The 22,139-nt window shown below is 34.8% G+C and overlaps 1 long non-coding RNA gene across 1 annotated transcript in view; it reads left to right on the top strand.

Annotated features, from left to right (window-relative positions):
- Window positions 1-22,139, top strand: part of LOC122811321 — a 1,024,361-nt gene that overhangs the window by 776,052 nt on the left and 226,170 nt on the right. Inside the window, exon 2 of the long non-coding RNA XR_006366235.1 lies at window positions 5,590-5,640. This is a non-coding gene — a long non-coding RNA (uncharacterized LOC122811321). The remainder of the gene's footprint in view (window positions 1-5,589; window positions 5,641-22,139) is intronic.

The following is a 22,139-nucleotide window of genomic DNA, read 5'->3' as shown; positions in this document are numbered from 1 at the left end:
AGAAAATTTAGTTTTTAATAAATGAATGGTCTAAGAATAATATATTTTTTTGGTAGCTCAAGCTTCTGTCTTAGGTATGTTATATTGGAGTCTTGCCATGTGTAAAGTTCTCAAACTGTGATGTCTTTTATGTGAGGGAAGTTTAAGTTGATTAGTTGGTTGTTGATTAATAAGTTGGGATTTAGGTGAAATGGTTGAATGACATTAAGAATATTGGAGAGATGTGTTGATTTAAATAGACTTTGAAAAGTAAGGATCATATGTTTAATAAGAGGGTGTATGTTTGTGAAGCATTTTTTTATTTAGATTTAGAAAGGGGAGACATTTTGGATTTATATCAAGGGATTTAATTTGATTATACTAGATTTTGATCCATTGAGGTGTCCAGCAATTCCGTTTAGGATCATAATTGACTATTTGAATCAGTCTGCTGGAAGTGATTATGTTGTAATAAAGTCTAAAATCTGGTAACCCTAACCCTCCTTTATCTTTTGATAGAGAAAGTTTGTCATATTTTATTCTAACAGATTTAGGGTGCCACAAGAATATCGATAAGGCCTTTTCTACATTTGTGAAGAATTTTTGTGGAATGATTGAGAAAGTAGCATTTAGCTGAAAGAGGATTCTAGGCAGGACATTCATTTTGACCACACTGGCTTTTGACAATGACAGATTAATATTTCTCCATCTGTTGATGTCATTTTCAATATTTGACTATGTGTATAGTAAATTGATCTTAATGTTCTCATTAAAGTTAGGAGTATAGTTTATGCCTAGCTATTTTAGCTGGTATTTGGGTTTAATTTCAATATCAGGGAAGTAGAATTCTTGATGGCCTAGGTGATTTAAAGGAAATATATATATGATTTATTTGGATTTAATTTGTAATTAGATGCATTAGAATACGTCTCTAGTGAGTTTAGTACTTTTTGGAGATCAGTATTGGGAAGTTCAAAGTATAGATTTAGATAGTCAGCAAAGGCAGAGTATAAAAGTTTTACATTTAAGATTTTAGGTATATGATGGAAGGTTTTTTGGGATATAAATAAAAGCAATGGTTCCAGATAAAGGTTAAAAAGGTAGTGAGAAAGGGGGCATCCTTGTCTTGTTCCATTAGATATGGCAGTAGGGTTGGATTTGAATTTGTGTATGGTAGTGGAGGCTTTTTGGTAGAGTACTTTAATTATGTTAATGAATTCTTGAGAGATTCCAAAAGAAGGTAAAACATTGAATAAGAAATTTAGGTCTACTCTGTCAAATGCTTTACTTGCATCAGCAGTAAGGGCATGTCTAGGATGTTTATCATTACCTAGAAGTCTTATGATGGTATCTAAAAGAAGAGTGTTATCACATATGTGTCTATTCTGCACAAAACCCATTTGTTCATGTGAGATTATGGAGGGGAGTATGCCTTTCAGTCTGTTTGCACTAACGTGGGCTAGAATCTTAAAGTCCGTATTGATGAGGGCAATTGGTCTATAGCTAGCTGGATCTAAGGGATCCGAGTTTGGTTTGAGAATTAGGATATTTTTTGAGTTATTTAAATATCTATCATTTATGCCATATAGAATGATATAATTAAATATTTTTAATAACATTTTTGAGATGGGCTCAGAATTTTTTGTAAAATTCCGTAGTGTATCCATCTGGGCCAGGGGCTTTACCCACTCTGAGTTTATTAATCGCAACTTTTACTTATTCTAAACAGAGGGGCGATTTTTAAGAGCTCTTTTGAGAGTCACTGAGTTGTGGGAATTTTAGCATATGCATAAAATCATCACATTTGTCTCTAGAGTGAGAACTTGGGAGATTATATAGATTTTGGTGAATATCCCCCTCAAAAGTGTCTATAATGTCTTGATCTCTATGTTTTAGTAATCCTTTATATTTGATTTTTTTTAATCCTGGGAGGCCTGTTTTTGATATTGATTAACTTGGCAAGAATTTTAGAGGGGGTTTGTGCCCATTCTGAGTGATGGTAAAGCAATCTCATTTCTATAAGTGAGAGGTTTTTTAGGTAGAGGTTGTGCAATTGTTTTTGTAAATCAGCCAGTGTTTTTTCAAGAGCTTTTGAGTAGTTATGTTAAAGTTATATTTGAATACCTTTAATTTGAGTCTCCAGTTTGGATTTAAGATTGTTTTTTCTTATACCACAAGGATTTTTGAATAATGAGACCTCTTATGACCGATTTAGCAGCAGCCCATTGCACATCATAGGGGATTTGAGTAGACATAAGCTCATTGTCAAGTTGGGTAAGGATAACATTTATTTCCTGTATTACTTCTATTTGAATAATGTTAGAATTTCAGGTCCATTTGAAATAAGAATATCTTAGGTTAGAAGTCAAGATGTTTATAGAGATATTGGGTTTGGAATAGTCAGATATAGATCTTGGAGAGACCTTATAGTTCAGTCTATAGAAGGTGAAAGTTTGGGAAATTAGAAAGGCGTCAATTCTTGACCAGGATTTCTGTCTGGTTGAAAGGAAGGTGAATCTAGGCATTGAATTATCATGCTGAAATTTTAAATAAGGGTCTGTTAAATCAAAGGTGATCTGTAATTATTTTTATCAAGTTATGCCTGTCTTAACTGCTGGTATTACTAATAATCCTTCTGTTTTTCTTCCTTCAGGAAGATATTCATGTTGTTATTCATAAGGTATGAGGTTAGATATAACCTTTGATTAACTATTAATCAATGGGAGGAGCTAAGCACTCTGTATAGCTGATGTTTATTCACAAACTAGGTAGTTCCAAATGTGAATAAACATCAGCTATACAGAATGCTTAGCTCCTCCCATTGATTATTAATAGTTAATCGAAAGTTGTATCTAACCTCATACTTTATGAATAACAACATGAATAATTGCTGAAGGAAGACAAACAGAAGGATTATTAGTAATACTAGCAGTTAAGACAGGCATAACTTGATGATGATAATAAAATTGTCATAATTAAGTCAAAAACTCTAATATTAGAGGTATGACAGAACAACCTCAGAACACTACAGAAGGCATTTCTACCCAAGTATTAGTAATCAACTCATGTCTATCTGTATATCTACACACACACACACACACACACACACACGCACACATATATATATAAATATATCTATGAAGTTATCAAAGTTTAATTCCAGCACTTGGAGGTTTCTTTTATATAAGTAGCAAAACTATAATTTTAAAAACTAAATATAAAAGAGAAAACCTCCTGAGAAACCGAAAGAGAAACATTTCCACATCTAGATAACTATGCAGGTAAGATTTTTCACACTAGGTTGTGGTTGCAAATGCGAGGGAATATAGCTTAACCATTTACCAGAGTGACATCATGAAGAACAAGATGTGTAAGATCTTAGTAGCAACATTAGTAACAGTTTTTACAAATTGTGAATAAAATTGCCAGATTACTTGTGGCAGTGCCATTAAAAACATTTGTTTTCCTTAAGAACAATAATAAACCTAGATACCACTAAAGAAGTTATGGGTTGTACATTTCTTAGATTAGTTAGACTAAGTAACTTCATTGAGGGTTATATACATTAATAAAATTATCATACTAGATATCATTGACAAAAGAAATGACTAGTGTTACAGTAGGTAATATGAAGCCATCAGTTCAATAGCTACTGTAGAGATGTTAAAAACAATTATAGGAAACAGAGAGACCTAAAAACTAAAACAAGTACCCTCTAACAAAAGAGCACTGCAACATTTTCTTTAAATTTATAACTTCTGGCTATATACCAACTTATGAAAGACACTTGGCCATTAAGCCAGTCATAGATATCCAGAACCAGAAGTTTGCTCAAAAATAATCTGGCTAGTTAATTTACAGTATAACATAAGTCCATAGGGTTACTCCAACTCTGCAAATGTATCGTAGCAGGAAAGGGTATTAACTCCAAGTAATCTTTTATAGGCAGCAACATATATCTTTCCCTAAATCTCTAACATGTAATGATGCAGCAACAAAAAACCCTTACAAGAGGCTTTTGAGTGTCCAGTGAGACCATTTAGTGTAGCAAAAGTTAGGGGGTACTGACTGGTATGGTATATTAAGTACAGAGCAAGCACAGCCAATCTCTTAAAGTTATCCAACAAGCCAAGGATTTTAGTGCAAAATATTATAGTTTAATCTGCCTGTGCATTTCTAAATTGAACTTGAAATGCTCCTACTAGATGTTGTGTTGAGGCTGAGTCAGCAATCAGTTGTGAGGAATCCTTTGTCATTTGGTTTGTGTGTGTGAGTCCAAGTTTGATTTGTTTTGTTTCTCTGTCAGCATGAGGTTACACTATGTAGTAAAAAAAAATGTTTTGGACTTCAGAGCGCTAGTGTTTCTGAAGTATTTTCATAAATTGGCTGCTCCCAGTGAGGCATTGGGATATGAAGTGACTCAGAAATGACATCACTGAGAAGTGGAGGTTAGAGTTCAGTGTTTCCTCATAAATTGGGAAGCCTCCTGGGAAATAGAATGCCGAGACGCTAATACTTGCAGGATTTTACATTTAATTAACTTATTCCATTAGAATATTGAATTGGAGGTATTCACATAAAAAAACCTCAAGAAGTGCTCTTCATCTGTTTAGCGACTTGCACGGTGAGTTGAGTCATGCAGGATTGTATCTGAAAATACGAAAGAAAATGGATTTTGCCTCTTCAGGGGTTTCTATTAAAAATTGAGTGTCATTGTGATGAAAGATTAAAGTTGCAGGGTATTTCATCTGAAAATTAATTTTGTTTTCTACTAAGTAAGCACAGTATTTAGAGAGGTCCTGACGTTTCCATTTGATTTCTAATGGAAGGTCTTGCAGAATGGTAATTTTACGGCCTCTCCAGGTGGTGGTTTTTTTTGCCTTGAAGGTTGCAAGTATGGTTTGAACATGTGCCAAGTTCAAAAGTCTAATGTAAATTTGTCTTGGAGTTTCAGCTATTTGAAAACATCTCCGTGATCTGTGAGCTTTTTCTATTATTTCATTAAGGAGGTCTTTGTTATCAAGGAGTGTGTTTAAGACCTCTCTGATTATTTTAGTGAGTTGAGCATTTTCAAAGGACTCCGGGATTCCTCTCACTATAATATTGTTACGTCAGCTTCTAGCTTTGAGATCTAGCATTTTTTATGCAAATCTTTGATAGTATTGTTAGACTGCAAATTTTGTTTTAATTCGTGTATTTTGATTTCATTGTCCATAGTTTTTGCTTCATTCTGTTCTAGTTGGAGCATTATTTGATCCAGATTGGATCCAAACGAGGAATGTTTATGTGAAAATCCTTGGATTTCAGTTTGCAAAGGTTGCAATGCCATCTTAAGCTCATCAGTTGTTAAAGCCTGGACTTGTTTCGACCTAAGGGCTGATTTCATGGTATCCTGTTGTGGCTTGATAGTTTTTTGCCTTTTAGATGAGGTGTATTTTTCTGGTGTAGATATAACAGACAATTTGGTTTTAGTGGTTTGTATTTCCATTTGGTCTAACTGGTTAGCCATTTCAGTTGCAAAGATAGTTGCTTGAAATTACAGGATTAAACTGTTTGCAATTTCAAAGTTACACAGTTCTTCTCTAATCTGTTGTTTCCTTTTTTGTTTAGGCCTCAGTATCTAGAAGTACCCACACCATGTGGTTCAGGCTTCAATATCCAGTAAGTAGAGTTTAAGTATAGAAATGACTTTTCTGCCAAAAATAGTAAAAGAGCTAGTTTACATTTGTGTTTTTTTCTCAATCATTGCTCTTTTAAGGTGGTTTCTTTGTATGATGTCCCAGCAAAAGCTCAGATAAAAGTTAAGGATTCAGGAGCAGCACAGCTTGTGTGCTTAGACTGTCCACCATTTTGGAATCTCCGGGTTATTCATGGACTTAGTTTTATTGGTTGCAATAGATGCACAATTCAAGTGGTCAGAGGCCATGTGCAAGGAGTCACCATATCTCAATAAATGCAGTGTTACTAACAGTCTTCACAAGAAATCATATGCCAGAATATAGTATTTAATTATACTGGACAATTGTTTATTCACTGGAGTTGAAAAGCTTTGCAAAACAGAATGGCATCAAGCACTTAACATCTATTCTGTATTGTCATGCTGTGAATAGGCTAATGGAAAGAACTGTTGGAATACTCAAGAAGTCTATTAAAGCTGTGCATATCCATCACAGACAACTGAAGCATAGGATAAAGTTTTCTTTTTTACATACCAGAACAGAGCTGACCAGCCAACAGTGTTACTCTTATGTCATGACTTATGGTCCCACTTGAATTTAATAAAACCGGACATTTTAAAAATATCAATAAGCATTTAACTTTTACTGGACAGCACTTCATAGCACACAACTACAGGACTGACAAGTCGTGTCACAAGGGCAGGGTCTCTAATGTACACATGTGAAACAATATGTGGACGTAGAGCACATACCATAGCTCAGCTGTTAGCCTATAGAAAAACTAATACCAACAACAAAAAGATTCAACACCAGCTGCATGTCATACCAAAAAAAAGATAAATGAGAATTTTCATGCCTCTAGAATGATAAATAATGAGAGCCATATTAAAGGAAGAATAGATGACCAATTTCATGCTCCAAGAGAAGTAGATAACCAGTCATATCCAAATGTGGATAAATATCAAAGCTCTTTCCACAAGTCCTAAACAAAAACAGATTAAAAAATATAAAAGAAATTAACTGTCAGATTTCAAACTCACGGACTGTACATGCGTCATGTCAGTGAGTTGCAACTTCACAGTACCTTAAAGTATCTCCCAAATATATAAACGTGTGAAATATGGATTCCATTCATGTAGTTGAATGCTCAAAACCCCATCACACACAAGATCAACCTGAAAAGATTGATCTACAAAACAGTGGGGAAAAACAAAATGAAAAAAAACGCTGATGTGGGCAGACCACCCTACTCTCCAATAACCCCTGTTAATTATATATATACCAGCTCTGAGATCACACTACAGTGGGGAAATAGCAAAATACACAGTCCCCACTGTATTGTGATTTATGGCAACAACTAAGAGAGCTGTTCAATCACGTTTCTACCTTTTCAGGAAAATCTCTCTTTTGAGTGTTGTATTGTGTGTTCAACTACATGAATGGAGCCTCTGTAATGTAATTATAAAGATATATATATATATATATATATATATATATATATATACACACACACACACACACACACACACACATATATATGTATGTATATACACACACATATATATGTATGTGTGTATATATATATATATATATATATGATCCATTTCTCTTAGATGAATGCTCATATGGTTGAACCCCACAATATTGAGCTGAGGAGCTGAAATTGTGGCACATCAAAAGAGGCAGGTTAATGGAACTTGTATTGTTTGAGATCATGGCACAGTGGGGATTGAGGTATTGATCTTTCCACCTCTGTTGTACCATCTCAGAAATGGTATGTATAATTACCACTTTGTGTGGGGGTATAAGGGGGCTAACCCCCCTGCAAAAAAAAAATATATGGTGCTTGTTTCTTCAGCTTTCAGTCTTCTGAAATTTAAGCTTTTCAGCTTGACATTGTGATGTTTAATGATGTCAGCATTCATGTATGTTAGTCTTGTATATCTACGCGTGTGTGTATAGATTAGATATTTATTAGATATATATAGCTATAGATGTGCCTGTGTGTAAGATACAGTGTGTGTGTATATATATATATATATATATATATATATATATATATATATATATATATATATATATATATATATATGGGTCTCCCTTCTTTGATTGAAATATCATTATTTGGAAAAAAGAAAATACGACCTTACTTTTGCTGTGCCCCCCACTGCATTAAATATGTTAACTCTGAGATCGCACTACAGTGGGGAAACAGGTATTTTCCCTTATCCTCACTGCAGTGATCTGTTTTATTTAGATTGACAGTTTGCTGAACCGGAATTTGCGAAAGTGCACTTTCGTGGAAGTAAGGTCGTACGTTCTTTGTTCAAAATAATGGTATTTTGATCTAAGAATGTAGATCCATATAATATATATATATATATATATATATATATATATGTGTGTGTGTGTGTAATATACACACCCATACTTACATGCGCGCGCACACACACGCTCATATATATCATACACTCATAAAAGCAAAGAAAGAAGGCTCATTTCAGACAAAATTTTTAAATGATTGAAAACAAAATATAAATCCTAATTTTTTTTGTAGGTGAGCAATCCCCTCTTGCATCCCCACACTCCCCTGCTAATTATATATACCAACTCCGAGATTGCTCAACGGCAGGGTAAGGGCAAATTTTCTCCCCCTTCTGTTTTGTGATGTCATACAAAAAGTGCGGTCTAAAACTCTAGTATAAACACAACCAGATTATAGTGTGTGTGTGTGTGTGTGTGTGTGTGTGTGTGTGTGTGTGTGTGTGTGTGTGTGTGTGTGCAACTCACAATGTTAAGGAATGGTCTGCCACAGTAAATTATAAAACATTACCTATTTGTATGACAGTTATGAAATCCTATTATTTTATTAGTCAAAGCATATCTTGTGAGCATGTTAAATCTTAGAAACATACAAGAATTTAGAAATAAATGGCAAGCACAAGCCTATGGTATAATTGACATAAAGCCTTCCAAAGTATAAGTATCAGAGGTTTAGCAACTTTTCCTTTGGTTAAGTGCATCTTTTTGAGGAAAAAGTGTGGGAAATTCCCCCAGTAACTTACTAAATATAATACTGTTTTACTGATTAGGTTTAGTAGTATATATGTCATAATTTCATTGATTTTACTAATTTTGAGAAAGTGGAGCTTAAATCCATCAACAACTTTGAGAAGACAATTTTAAGCTTAAAGATGACATCATTAAAAAAAAAAAAAAACTCAAAGATTTTTTTATTTCCAGTCTGCTGAATGTATGGGAGGTGATGCAAGATACGAGACAGGAATTTCTTTTGATAAACATGCTTGTCGGAGTAAATGAATAATGCCTTGTTTTATACAGCACATTTCTGCATGTTGTATCACATTAGTGTTCTCCATCGAATTACTTAAGGTCATTTGTCCTTCATTTACTGCTGTTGCCTGTGCATTTTACCCTTTTCATTCCAGAAGAAAAGGTGCATCCTTACTCAATCTGCCTCCCAGTAGAGAGGTAATGTAAAAATAAATCAGACTTGTATATACTCATCACTACTTTTTCACATAAGCATTAAAGATCAAAAGCATGAGTACAGTATCAAACCGAACCATAGCCAAATAATGGCAATCATACTGAGAGTAATAAATATAATGAAAGATATTTGTGCACTTTGTTGTGCGTAATGCATATTACAATAGACACTTCTCTGTCAGTAAGTCAGAAGGGAGGTGTTTTGGCATTAATCTATAAAGTATTCCTTTCTAATGCTTGGCATATTGGGTTAAGCAGTTTCACCCTCTGCCTCCAGAAGTATTATAAATACTGTTTGTAAAGCTATACTAAAAGCATCTCCTTTAAAGAGCATATTCAGCTAAAAGGGCTGACCTTTGTCCTTTCTTAAACTGGAATGATTTAAGACCTCAAAATTACAGTGGTCACATAATCAAAGGAAATATATTTCAAGAAAAGTCATAGCCATTTTGACTTCCTCGTGTCAGACCATCAAGCTCAGCATTCTGCCAGCAAAGTGCTTTAAATATAGCAGCACTGAGCACTCTGCAGAAGGAAAATAAACATGAGCAAGACAAAACAGTTCCTCTTTAACGTTGCTGGTATCTGTCCTTTTTAACTAGATGTGATGTTAATGAAAGTAGGGTCAGAAAGGACACTACGTCTTTAAAAGTGACTTTTGCTTGCCTCTGACCCCATCCCCCTAATACCTTTTTGTAGTTACCTCCAGCTGTCAGCTTGGACTGCCACTCCAGCTGTTGCAGTAGAATAGATTACTGTTGCCAAGATATGGATTTGGTTTTAATAACAGTTAGTACAAACATTGTAAATTTACTGCTGCAAGAAAGAGTTTTTGAAAAGACATCCAACTCCAGCTATCATTTTTCAATGGCACCAGCTGTTTGCACTCAGCTCCTACCTGACATGGTGCTTTGAAATAGCAATCACTGTATTTATACGAAGGAAAGGACTCATAAATATGTCAGAGCTAGAATATACGACACCATATTTCACAATTTTCTATTTTAAAATCGTGAGTTATAGCTGCAGAAATGTGTACCCATTAAAGGTGATATGATGTATTTTCTGCCTTGTTCATGGGCTATCCATCATGCAGACAATAAAGAAAACCACACTTACTTTTTCCCTGTCATCTGTAATTTATGACGCCCAAACTGCTGTAACCTTTTGGCAGCCTTGCTGAAACTGTTGCACTGTTAGCAACTAAATAACCTTTTATAAGGTTTTAAATGTGTTGCTACACTCTCAATGCACTTGCTGTATTGATCCAGAAAATCCAGCGAAAAGAAGAAAGAAACATGATCTATTTAATGTGATCAATAAAACCATATGGATTGTTAAGAGATGTTACTAATGATTTTTGCCAGTCATCATCTTTCATTGTGTTGTGCTTCATCTTTTAAGTTTCAGCCTATGTTAGAATTAATTGACCTTGTAGGGTTCTGGTTGCATTGAGCTGTTCTCATTGCAAGAACATGGAGCTCCAGCTAGGCAGAGGTATTGTGTGGAAAACAAAAGAACTCGTATATTTTAGTATTGTTTGCTGACTTGGCAAGCTGTTTCAAGAAAGGTTTTGTGTTTCTAACTTGATCCCTAGAACACAGAGAGTATTGTTAAACATACTTCAGGCACATCAAGCTACAAATTACTTTTCCTGCTTTAAAATAAACTAGAACAGTCCAGCGGTATGGCTTTGTTAAGACCTTGACTAGTTAGCAAGTTGTCTTGCAGTTCACTGTTTGAACCCCTTTATCTTCCATTTTAATGATGTATATGAGTGCACAAACCATTCAACTAAATTAACCTCGAAAAGAGGAATGCATACCTAGTGAATTTTATCCTTTCGTTTTCTAGCACTCATTTTATCCTATTTCCAGGTCAAGGAGCAACTGAATTCTCTCTTACCATTAAAAAGGAATTAGGCAAAGAATATTCCTGAATGGGGTGTTTGTTTATTTATTGACATTTGATTTTGGGAAAGTCCAACTGGGTAAGAGCCCATTTTCAGAGGAGGCCTGGGAAGAAAAGCTGCAAATTATAAAATTATTGTTCTTAAAATACTTTGTAATAATCTTCAAGAAATAAAACAGACATCTGCAGTTTAAATAATTACAACAAATTAGACATAATAGGAAAACATTGGTTAAGAATCAGTACAAGTTATATAACAGTCATTTAATATTTTGAGACATTTTAAACACCTTTTAGAGAAATTAAAGGTAAGTTAGTCTAATACAAACAAGAATTGCAACGGAAAAACAGACATGGTATATTTAGAGAGAAAGTCAGGGAAGAGAATTTGATAGAAATGAGGAAGTAAGTGAAGAAGGGGGGAGAGTAAGGAGGTATAAGGCATGAAACGGTACTTGTTCACATTTAGAGATATAGTTTATTCTAGTTTTGAGCAAGAACAGAGACAGATTTTAGTTAGGAAGTGTTTCAGGTGGGTTTTGAATGATGGGAATGATCAATACAAGCATGGAGTTCCAGGCCTTAGTAACCTTGTAGGAGTACAGAAAATGCAAAGCAGATCTGAATGGTTTTTAGACAGACAGGCATTTTTGGTCACCGGATCACAATGACAGACTGGGCACACTGTTGTGTAGAATGTTTTTTCAGTGCTGGACAGGCAGATGGATGCTGTATAATTTTACAGGTAGTAAGAAGTTGTGTATTTGTTAGTTGATGTGGCGCTTCTAACCAATTATGGATTTTTAGTGCTATACAGTGGTGGTTTCTGGAAAGGGTATGTGCTGCAAATTTAGCAACTTTGTTATAGCATTGTTGAAGTTTTAGTTTTTGTGAAGCCTAGAGGTTATTATGGGAACACCATAAAGAAGTGTGGGGAGGAGATAAGTAGTGGCATCTGTATTTTGTGTCAGTGAGAAAGTGTTTGACTCTGTGTAAAGCACCGTAGTTTTTGATGAGTTTTTCTTATTCAATTTTGTATATGCATGTTGAATGTAAGTTTATCATCTGCTATCACTCCTAATAATTTACCATGAGAAGTGACTTTAATGGTTGTATTATCAAGAGAGATGACTTTAAATTTTGTTTTTTCATGAGACGGGGATTTGTTGAGGGGGTAGTAGTTTGGTCTTTTTAGGTTGAGCATGAGTTGAGTTACAAAACCATGTTTCAATGGCTGTTCGATTCCTGAGTAATTTTTTGGAGGTATAACATTTTGTTAGATGTGCAAATGAGAGTGGACTCATCTGTGTATTATATTAGGGTGACCTATTGTGTGGATGTATACAGGGTGTTGGTGAAAGTGTTAGAGGGGACCAAGGATAGAGCTTTGTGGTCCTCTGGTGGTGACAGGGAGGTAGGAAGAGAGCATGAAGTGTCATTTTACTGACTGATACTTATTGGACCCATAGATTTTGAACCACTGGAGATAATCTAGCTATTGTTTTTGAATACATTTTTCTAGTATTTTGGCAAGTGGAGATATGATTTCTGTAGCTCTAAAGTTATTGTCTTTTGAATTTCCTCTTTTGTGCAGAAGGATATGTGACTTTTCCAGAGAGATGCACCATGGGATTCCTAGATTGACCTTTTTATAAGGGTTGAGACAGGATAAGCAATGCTATTAGCTGCTGTTTTCAGGTACTTGCTTGGAAGGTCATCAGCTGAAGAAGAGTACAGTTTAAGTTTGAGTAGTTTTATATATGATGTCGACACAGGTTTGAAGAAGTGGCTGTGATGTGGCTGTTTGGCAGGGATGGGATTAGATGGTGAGGAATCCTTGGTTTGAAATGCTATACTCTCTCTAAAATAAGAGTTGAACTGTATTACAGTTTTGAGTGGTGAGTTATTGGGAGATGGGTTTGGGTTGAATTTTTGACCGGGCGTAAGATTTCTTTAATGGGTATCCAATATTTTTTAGGGTTGTGTTTAGTATTATTCTATTTATTTGCTTTTTAGTACGATTGTGAAGCATTCTGAAGTTTTCAAGATATTGAAGTGTTTTATATTTTACCACTCTCTCCATGCTTTTTATCTAGCCTGAATTAGCATTCTAGTTTTTTTTAGATAAACAAATTGCATTATTTTAGTCTCTTTCTTCTAGGAGGTGCAAGGTTATTTAGGATATTTAAAAAAGTTGTATTGAATTGATTTACAGCATTACCTAAGGGAAGGATTTTTAAGAAGTTCCAGGTATAGATGATACTGTAGTAATGGACATTTCTGTGTTAAACATGGAAAGGTTGTGTGCTGTTTTATAAATATGCTGTTTAAATGGATATGTGAGATGTATGGCCCTTTTTAATTTCACCAAATCTTTTGGATTTCTAATACCACAACAGAAATGGACCCCATTCCTAAGTCAAAATATGATTAAAGTTCATGAAATTAGTATTGTTTCACTCTTTGATATCAGCCAAAAGTGCTCTTTGCAGCACCCACAACTTGCCCAGCAATGACTCCTTCTGCAGCTTATATGGAGTTACATATGTTGGTAACCTATCTAAATATAATTATTGAGTAATGATAAAATCACTGTTTAGCCACAGAGATACGAGAAGCCTATGATGGTAGACTCTCTTTTATAAGACCCTTTGCTCCTACTACTATTGGAACTATCTGGATATCCTTCCACATTGCTCTCATTTCTGCTTGTACATCCTGATATTTTATAACCTTGTGTCTCTCTGTATTCAGGACACTGTAGTCACTGGGCGTGGTGATTTCAATGATCAATGCTACTTTTGTCTTCTTTTCTTGGATTACTATATCCGGTTTTCATGTTTCCAGATGTCTGGCCATATAGATAGGGAGATGATCACCGAGAGAATCCAACATTTTACCTGTGGTAGTGTATTTTCTTGGGTCTGATACTAGGATCCAGTCTTTTAGGGAATTTGATGACTTGCTATAAGGTGTGGGTATATTAATTAGTTGTGTGAAACCATAAAAGTTCATGCTAGATGTAGACAAGTTTGAACTTGTGTCCAACCAACTGACATTCGCATCACCTAGTAGTATATTTTCTTGTGGAAATATGGATATCCAGTATAGGATATATTCCAGTATTGCTGTATTGTCACCAGGAGGGATGTAAAGGACAATACATATCTGTTGTTTATTTTGAGGAAAACAATAAGAAGCTCTACTAACAAGTTTGCTGTTGGTTTGCTATAAGGAGAGATGTGGTAGGTGTTAAGAAATATTAAAGCAATACCACCAGCCTTCCTCTCTATTCAGTCATCACTGATGATGATATAGCCAAGAGGTATTACTTCCAAGTTGTTTATGTTGGGTTTAAGCCAAGTTTTAGTCAGAGAGCCTTATGTTGGGTAATCCAGGCATATATTTCATCAATTTTATTTTGTATGCTAACACTTATTGCAGCAAAAATTAGATCACCAGAGTTGGGGATTGGCTGCTGTTGGGTTAGAGAAGTATGTGGGAGAGATTGATCTTTGTGCTCATTGTGATAGGTGGGGGCAGGATTCGGATGTATATCTCCTGGAACTGGAGAGAATTCTTGCATTTAATTTTGTTTTGGTTTGAATTGAAGTGAGTTTAATTAGTCTCTATTTGGACTATAAGTGAGGGACAATATTAAATAGGTTTGGTGCTATCTATGAAGAGAGAGTAAACAGGAATTATGAGTATGTGGTTAGAGAGCTGGAGAGATGTTGACATATTATTGAGCCATGGTAGGATGAAAGATGGCACAGTAGGGGAGAGTTTATTTGCTGGCCATTGTTTATTAGTAACATTTTTTTCTTTAAATACTTAATTTTGTAATCAACAGGATTATTTTCATCTTTATTAAGATCCTCTTGGATTTTTAAAATATTAAGCATTTCCTCCATATGATGTTATCTTATTAGTATGAGGATTTTGCATATTATTGATTTGTGCCATTTTGCTTAACGTCCTTCCCTTAGCTGATCTATGAAGATGTTTTGAAGTCATTGCACAACAGTGTAATTTTATTTTTCTAAAGCTGTCTCCACTTTATGCATTGAAATTGTTTGATATTTTGTCATTAATGTTTTAATGACTTCAGTATTATCTGCTTTGTTTCTTCATACCACACTTCATGTATTTCATCTTGCATTTCTAACAATACTTTATCCTGCTCTTTCATTTTATTAATAATCACCTTTCCATTCTATCTTTAATATGGATTTTAAGGAATCCATAATATGACCTCACTCGCCTGACCATCATTCAAAGATTAAAAAAAAATCTCAATTTACTCCTTAAGGTAACTCTTAAATTATTTGAATTTCATCATACATACTGGAATTTATTAAATCTGAAATTTCCATATCCATTAATATATTAATATGTGTGCAGTATGATCAGATAAAGGACAAGGAATAGTTTTAAAATAATTCACTAACTAGTAGTCTATATCTGTTACAGAATCTTCCAAAGCAGCAATCTGGGCAGTTTTTGTTTAAGGACTTAATTTGATAAGGTTATTTGTTTGGTTGTATTTTCTTTTATATTGTCCACTTTTAAGTTTAATTTGTCTATTTTAACCACAAAGTCTTGAACTGTAGTAAGGCTTGTATGTATTTCTTTTTTCACTGGAGTTTCTTCCTGAGAAAATTTGGAGCTGTTCATCTTCCTTTGTGAAGGTGGTTTCAATGTCTCTTCTATTCAAAAGTTTGACAGGAAAAATATGAAAATTTTAGCTTAAACTTGCATCAACTCATAGCTTACGACTTCCAGAATCTGATTTTAGTAGTTTCAGGTCTCTGTTGGTGAAATTATATTAAAAAAACCTGTCAGGAAAAAATGAAGATTACAGATTGCTCCTTTGGAAGATTCTGTAACAGATACAGACTATAGGTTAACAGAAAGAAAAACAGACTTTCTTCTTCAAGAAAAAAACAGACTCATTGAAAAGATAGATGACACTGAGAATAGAACCAGGAGAAACAACATAACAATCTATGGCATCCCGGAGCAGATGGAGGGGGACAATATGATTAATTTCCTGACTACTTTGATTCCTAAAATCCTAACCCTACTTGAAGCACTATCCTTCGAGATAGAAAGGACACACAGGTCTTTAACTACAACTTTTGTATCCAGTAAAAACAGCCATCCAAGATCTATTATTGTAAGATTTATCTCCACTCTAGACAAAGACCTTGTTTTAAGAACTGTCTGTTCACTTGCTTCATTAAAAACTGGTGACCAAATTATCAGGTTTGACAACGACTTTTCACCCCTTGTAATGTCCAAAAGAAGAGCAAGTGTCCCTCTAATAAAATCATTAAAAAAGGAAGGAATCAAAGCACAACTCATATTCCCAGCTAGAATAAGATTATCCCTGCCAGAAGATAGAAAACTTTTGACTCTGTCAAAGAATCATCCATATTTGTCCAAAAAAGAACCTTTTAAGTCAACCTGAACCCATGGATTCTTCAATGAACTTGAAAATACAAGCTTCAAAAATAAATGGACTATTAAAGAAAAAAAGAAGCCCAGAGACAAATGGTTATACATAACTTCACATTTCAGGCAAGTTTTTGTTTTCTTCCTTCTAAATAATGTGGAATCATACACAGACGGTAATGTAACTTATTTTCTCTCCTATTATCTTTCCCACAACAATGCTAACTTTATAAATAATATATATTACTCAAAATTCAAGTAAATCAAAATATTATCCAACTGCAAACTATTATTTTATACATTTATCTCTATATACATGGCACAACATTAGTGAAATGGTATAAAATCACTTATTCATTTCATATATTCATATATATTTCTTTTATATCCTATACTTATCTCTTTGTGTATGTGCCTTTCCTTTCTGGTTTAGTCCTAGTCCCTGCAGGAGAGAGAAATGCTTACTATTTTACTGTTAAGTTGTTAGAAAGTGTGACATTTTATTATATATACATTTACTACTTAACTGAACTTCTGCAACGTGCTGTGTATGGCTGGTAATTTGGAGCCTTTATTTTATATAGTCATCATTTTACAAGTTATGCTTAAAAGCTTCACTTCCCTAGAAAAAATCCCGCCTACTTACTTTTTTGATAGAGCTCTGCTGCTTGCAGCTTGCCATCCAACCACACCCTGGTCATAGTATTTTCTTCATTTCTAAATTTTTATGTTAATGTTTGAGTGAGCTTGCTATTTCTGGGGTTGGGTTTCAAAACAGTGAAGTAATTTGAAGGCTGATTCAACAAGAAAGCAGACAGCACTACCTAAAAGAATGAGTAAGGCGAACTACAAATACATTTTATACTTTTAGTTCATAGCTGTTGGGAATAGTTTTTACAGAATTGCTTTAGCCCCTGTCTTTCATGGAAATTTTGGATTTGCAGAATGTAACACAATAGTAGTTTTCTAATCTTGTAATCTTCCATATTTGGGCAGCATTGTGGGGTCTCTGTCGTATATGAGTACTGCAGCAGTAGATTACTCTGTGTGTTTGAGTGTTGTGTTATATGACCTATAAGGCAGGAGGCTAATGCTTTTTCATGTTGGCACCCTTAAATACTAGCTGCACATGGTGCTAAGTGTGTCATCATAAACTCTTGGAACTGACAAAAATGGAAATGGGGTAATACTGTACTTCATTATATTACTATTAATTGTAGCTGTGTCAGTGGCAGACAGGTAAAAGTACTCCACTGAGCCAAATCAGGCTGTCATATTTAGGAAAGATAGAATGAAAAATGACCATTGGCAGTGACAATTAGAAGGGGAACAGGAAACTTATCCCATGTTTGGCACTTATGTCTCTAATGGACACAGGCAACCTGTAAATGGTTCATCTTCCACACCCCTGCTTGTATAGATGCTGCATCTCCCAAACTCCTGCTTACATTTATTAAGGGTATCAAAACTTGTCAGAAATTTGGGATGCATGGCTAGGCTTAAAAAGGTCCTTGTGGTCATTAGCCTAGTAAACACTTGGGGACCTATAAGTAAATCTGTAGAGGCATAAGTCCTATCAATTCTAGTTTGTGTCACATGTGCATAAGAATAATGGGTAAAGAACAATGATTTATCTTCTGCTTTTACTATACAAGCTACTAATTATTATTATTATTAATTAATCTGTTTAGTGTTTATCTGATGCTAGAATTTTAGCTTTCTTATGTTCACTTTTATCTTCTATACTAGATATGCAGTTAAAACATTACATGGTGGTGCAGCGGTAGCAATGTTGCCTCACAGCAAGAGGTTCTCCTGTTCGATTCTCAACTAGTGTGCGGGGAATGCCTTCTGTGTGGAGTATGCATGCCCTCCCCGCAGGTCAAGTGGCATTCCAAAAGACATGCGTGAATGGGCGTGCCTTCGTTGAAGGTTGGGCATCAAGCTGGCAACTCGGCACCATGAAAATCTACTGCCAGTCATTAGCGGACCGGAGTTCCGCTGTGGCGACCCCTAACCGGGAAAAGCCAAAAGACAACAACAACTAGATATGCAGTTAAAATCCCCTGCTAAAATTAAACTACTCTTCCATTGATTTTGTAATAATTTCAAGTGATCTTTAGCCACTCTTCCACCTATCTCAGGGTTCCAGTAAAAAAATAGCTAGAATAGTGGTGCAGCCATTAGCATTTTCACCTCCCAGCAAGAGGTTCTCTGGTTCAGTTCTTGGCCTGGGTGCCTTCTGTGCAGAGCATGTTTTCTCTGTATTTGCATGGGTTTCCTCTTACATTCCAAAGACCTGCATCTGGAGCATTTCTCCACGGGCCTCTTCTGAAAATGAGCTCTATCCCAGTCAGACATTCCTGGTAAACAAATGTTAAATAAATTAAAAAAAATAATAATTACTAAAAATCTATACATTCCTTTGGTATCATGAATGGATTCTGTAACTCTAGGTATTACAGTAGATTTTTCCAAAGTATAGCAATTCCTCTACTCTTTAAGTTAAAAGAAGCAGATAACATTTCTTAACTCAAGTTATTTAAGTATTGTATATTGTTATCTATAAGGTGAGTCTCTTCCAAAATATAATGTGTTCTCTATTTAGTTTTAGAGATATCATTAACGATTTATTTTTTGTCACCATTATTTAATCCACTTACATTAATAGATTAAAACTATCCATACTGTGTATTTGAAAAAATTTCTTTTAAGAGGTAGTGACGCATTTATCTACTGTGATAATTTAGTTGTATAAGACAATACTCAATTCCTCCAACACTATCTTAACATTGCACATTTTTTTAATTCTTCCTTTCTATAAACTGACTAAAACTTGTAAATAACAGACAGAAGCAAGCTACAACTATCACTATATATATATATATATATATATATATATATATATATATATATATATATATATATATATACTAATAAAACATGACATACCATTGATATCAAAGTTCTTAGTTTGCCTAACAAATACTTAATATCTCTACAGACCAGTACTTAAAATTCTTCAAAACAACCAGCCAAAAAGTACCAAGACTTTACAAATAATTAATATAATATTATATATATGGTAAAAGTTATGACTATTAATTTACTTGTATATCTTGCTATTTAAAACTGTTCCCCATTACTACATAAGTTTAATAATCCTCTTTTATTAATCATAAATTAAGTAATCAAATAGTGTACTATGTACTTGTTTATGTAATAGTATTAGAATTATCCATTAAATATTTTTAAATTATTCACTCATCCAATATAATTCAATCTCTAAATAAGTAGAACAGAGTGGGACCTGAAGAGAGAAATATCTGTAAACTTACAAGTGACAGATAATCTTATCTTAACAAACTATCGTACAAAAGTAAAATCAATGCATATACACATTTAAAATGTTAAAAGATATTTTATAAATATAACAAAGCTCTGAATAAATTTTGTAAGTATTAGTGTCTATATCTCAAAGTTGTTACACTCTATGATAAATATCAAAATATTTTTAAAATCCTTTAGATTATTAAATTCATAAAAAAGTACATTACTGAATTCTAATAGAATTTTCTTATTAAACAACAACTCCAACATTTAGGTAGTTACAGTATCTCAATAGCTGGTTCAAGTTATTGAACAAATAATGTCAATGATGTAATTTTGCTTGCTCCTGAAAGAAACTACAGACAGTAAATTTAGTGTTATAAATATTCTATCAAATTAACATGGACAATTTTTAAAATCTTAGAATCATAAAAGTAAATATTTGTATACTAACCACATGAGTTATAAAACTAATACTGGAGAAAACTAAATAAAAAATGCACCTAAAACAGTTTGGCAAGGATGCCTAGTGCCACTATTAGTATTTAGACTAGTCAAAAACTTCTTCTGGAAATCATATTTTGAAAGCATATTAAAACAAAAGCAAAAAAAATCATTCACATGGGTGATCTAATATTAGCAAAAAAAGAAAAATGAAATTTAGAATTCTCCAAGCACTTTTAAACACTTTTTCTCAACTTGAAATTTCAATAAAAATACAGTTGGTTACAAAGTAAAGAAGAAAAATCAAAATCCTTTTCAAGTTTTAAAGCCATATTTAAACAATAGGTTAAAATGTTAGGAAAGTGTAAATTTCTTTGAATTACCAACTGATACCTCCAGATTAGAAAATAGTTCCCCATGCTGAAAGATAATGCTGTCTAAGCTGCAAAATCCTTTACTAATGCAGTCTACGGGCACATACAAGAATGCATGGATTGTGCTATCCTGAACAAAACCAAGACTCACTCCTCCAAGAATAGGAAACCAGTCTGGTGGACCCCTGCCATAAACAAGGTATACAATAGAAGGAGGAAAGTAGTACAGAAATGAGTAAAATCCCAAGAAGGGAAGATATCCCTGATCAGTATCCGCACGAAACTACGATCCCTCATAAAATCATCCAAGGCTAGCTTCGAAAGAAAAATTGCCAAGTACTCCAAAGATAACCACAAGGCATTCTTTAGCTATGTCAAGAATCTAAGTGGCAATGCTCATATCTGCTCAGAGTTAGTGCAGAATGGCAAAAAATACACTGAACCAGCCAATATCGCCAACATCCTGGCAGACAGGCTCAGTGCAAACTTCACCCCCAAAAGGGCCCATAACCATACCAGAAGAATGTAGAGCCCCTGAAATCATAGACACTCAGGTTAAAACAGCCTTCTCCAAAGCCAAAAACACAGCATCAACGGGACTGGACAGTGTCCCAGGCTGCGTCCTGCATGAGCTCAAAGACAAACTAACCCCTCACCTATACACACTGTTCAAACTCAGCCTCTCCACAGGCTACTTACCCATAGAGTGGCGCACAGTAACGGTTATTCTGCTTCACAAAGGTAGAGCCACAACAGACCCCGGAAAATATCACCCTATAAGCCTGACTAGCTTGGTCTGCAAGGCTATGGAGCACATCATCATGGAACTCATTAATAGAGACACTGGGAACCTCCAGTCACTGGACCCTACCCAGTTCGGCTTTAAGGGCAGATCATGCCTCCTAAACCTGGTAGACTTATTTGAGACAGTTACCAAGGCTATAAAGAGGGAAAGGTGGTACACACAGCATACCTAGACCTTGCAAAGGCTTTTGACACCATTCCCCATTCTGGTATTATAGGCAAGCTCACCAGCCTGAACATAAACCCCTACATCACAAGATGGGTTACCAACTGGCTCACGGACAGAACCCACATGGTGAGAGTTGTGCGAGCTAGGTCCAACTCTAAACTGGTTACAAGTGGCATTCCCCAGGGCTCAGTCCTAGGACCCCTCCTGTTCAGCATATACTTCTCAGAGGTACAGGCAAGCACAGGAGGACTATGGCTGACCAATTGACTCTCCGGCTGACACAGACATCCTCCAAAAGGGTCTCACTGAGACAGATACCTTGTGTCAAAATCATGGCCTCAAGCTAAATGCCAAAAAGTGCATAGTCATCCCCTTTGGAAAAAGCAAATTACCCACAAACTACCACATAGGTGGCAGTCTCCTAAATATGGAAGACGTAATAAGGGATCTGGGGACCCAAGTAGATAGTAATCTCTCCTTTGA

Source organism: Protopterus annectens, chromosome 9.part0 (assembly GCF_019279795.1).
Source record: "Protopterus annectens isolate FY-2018-M chromosome 9.part0, PAN1.0, whole genome shotgun sequence".
Lineage (NCBI taxonomy): Eukaryota > Metazoa > Chordata > Ceratodontiformes > Protopteridae > Protopterus > Protopterus annectens.
The sequence above is the reverse complement of the archived record's forward strand: the minus strand, read 5'-3'. Positions and strand labels throughout refer to the sequence as shown.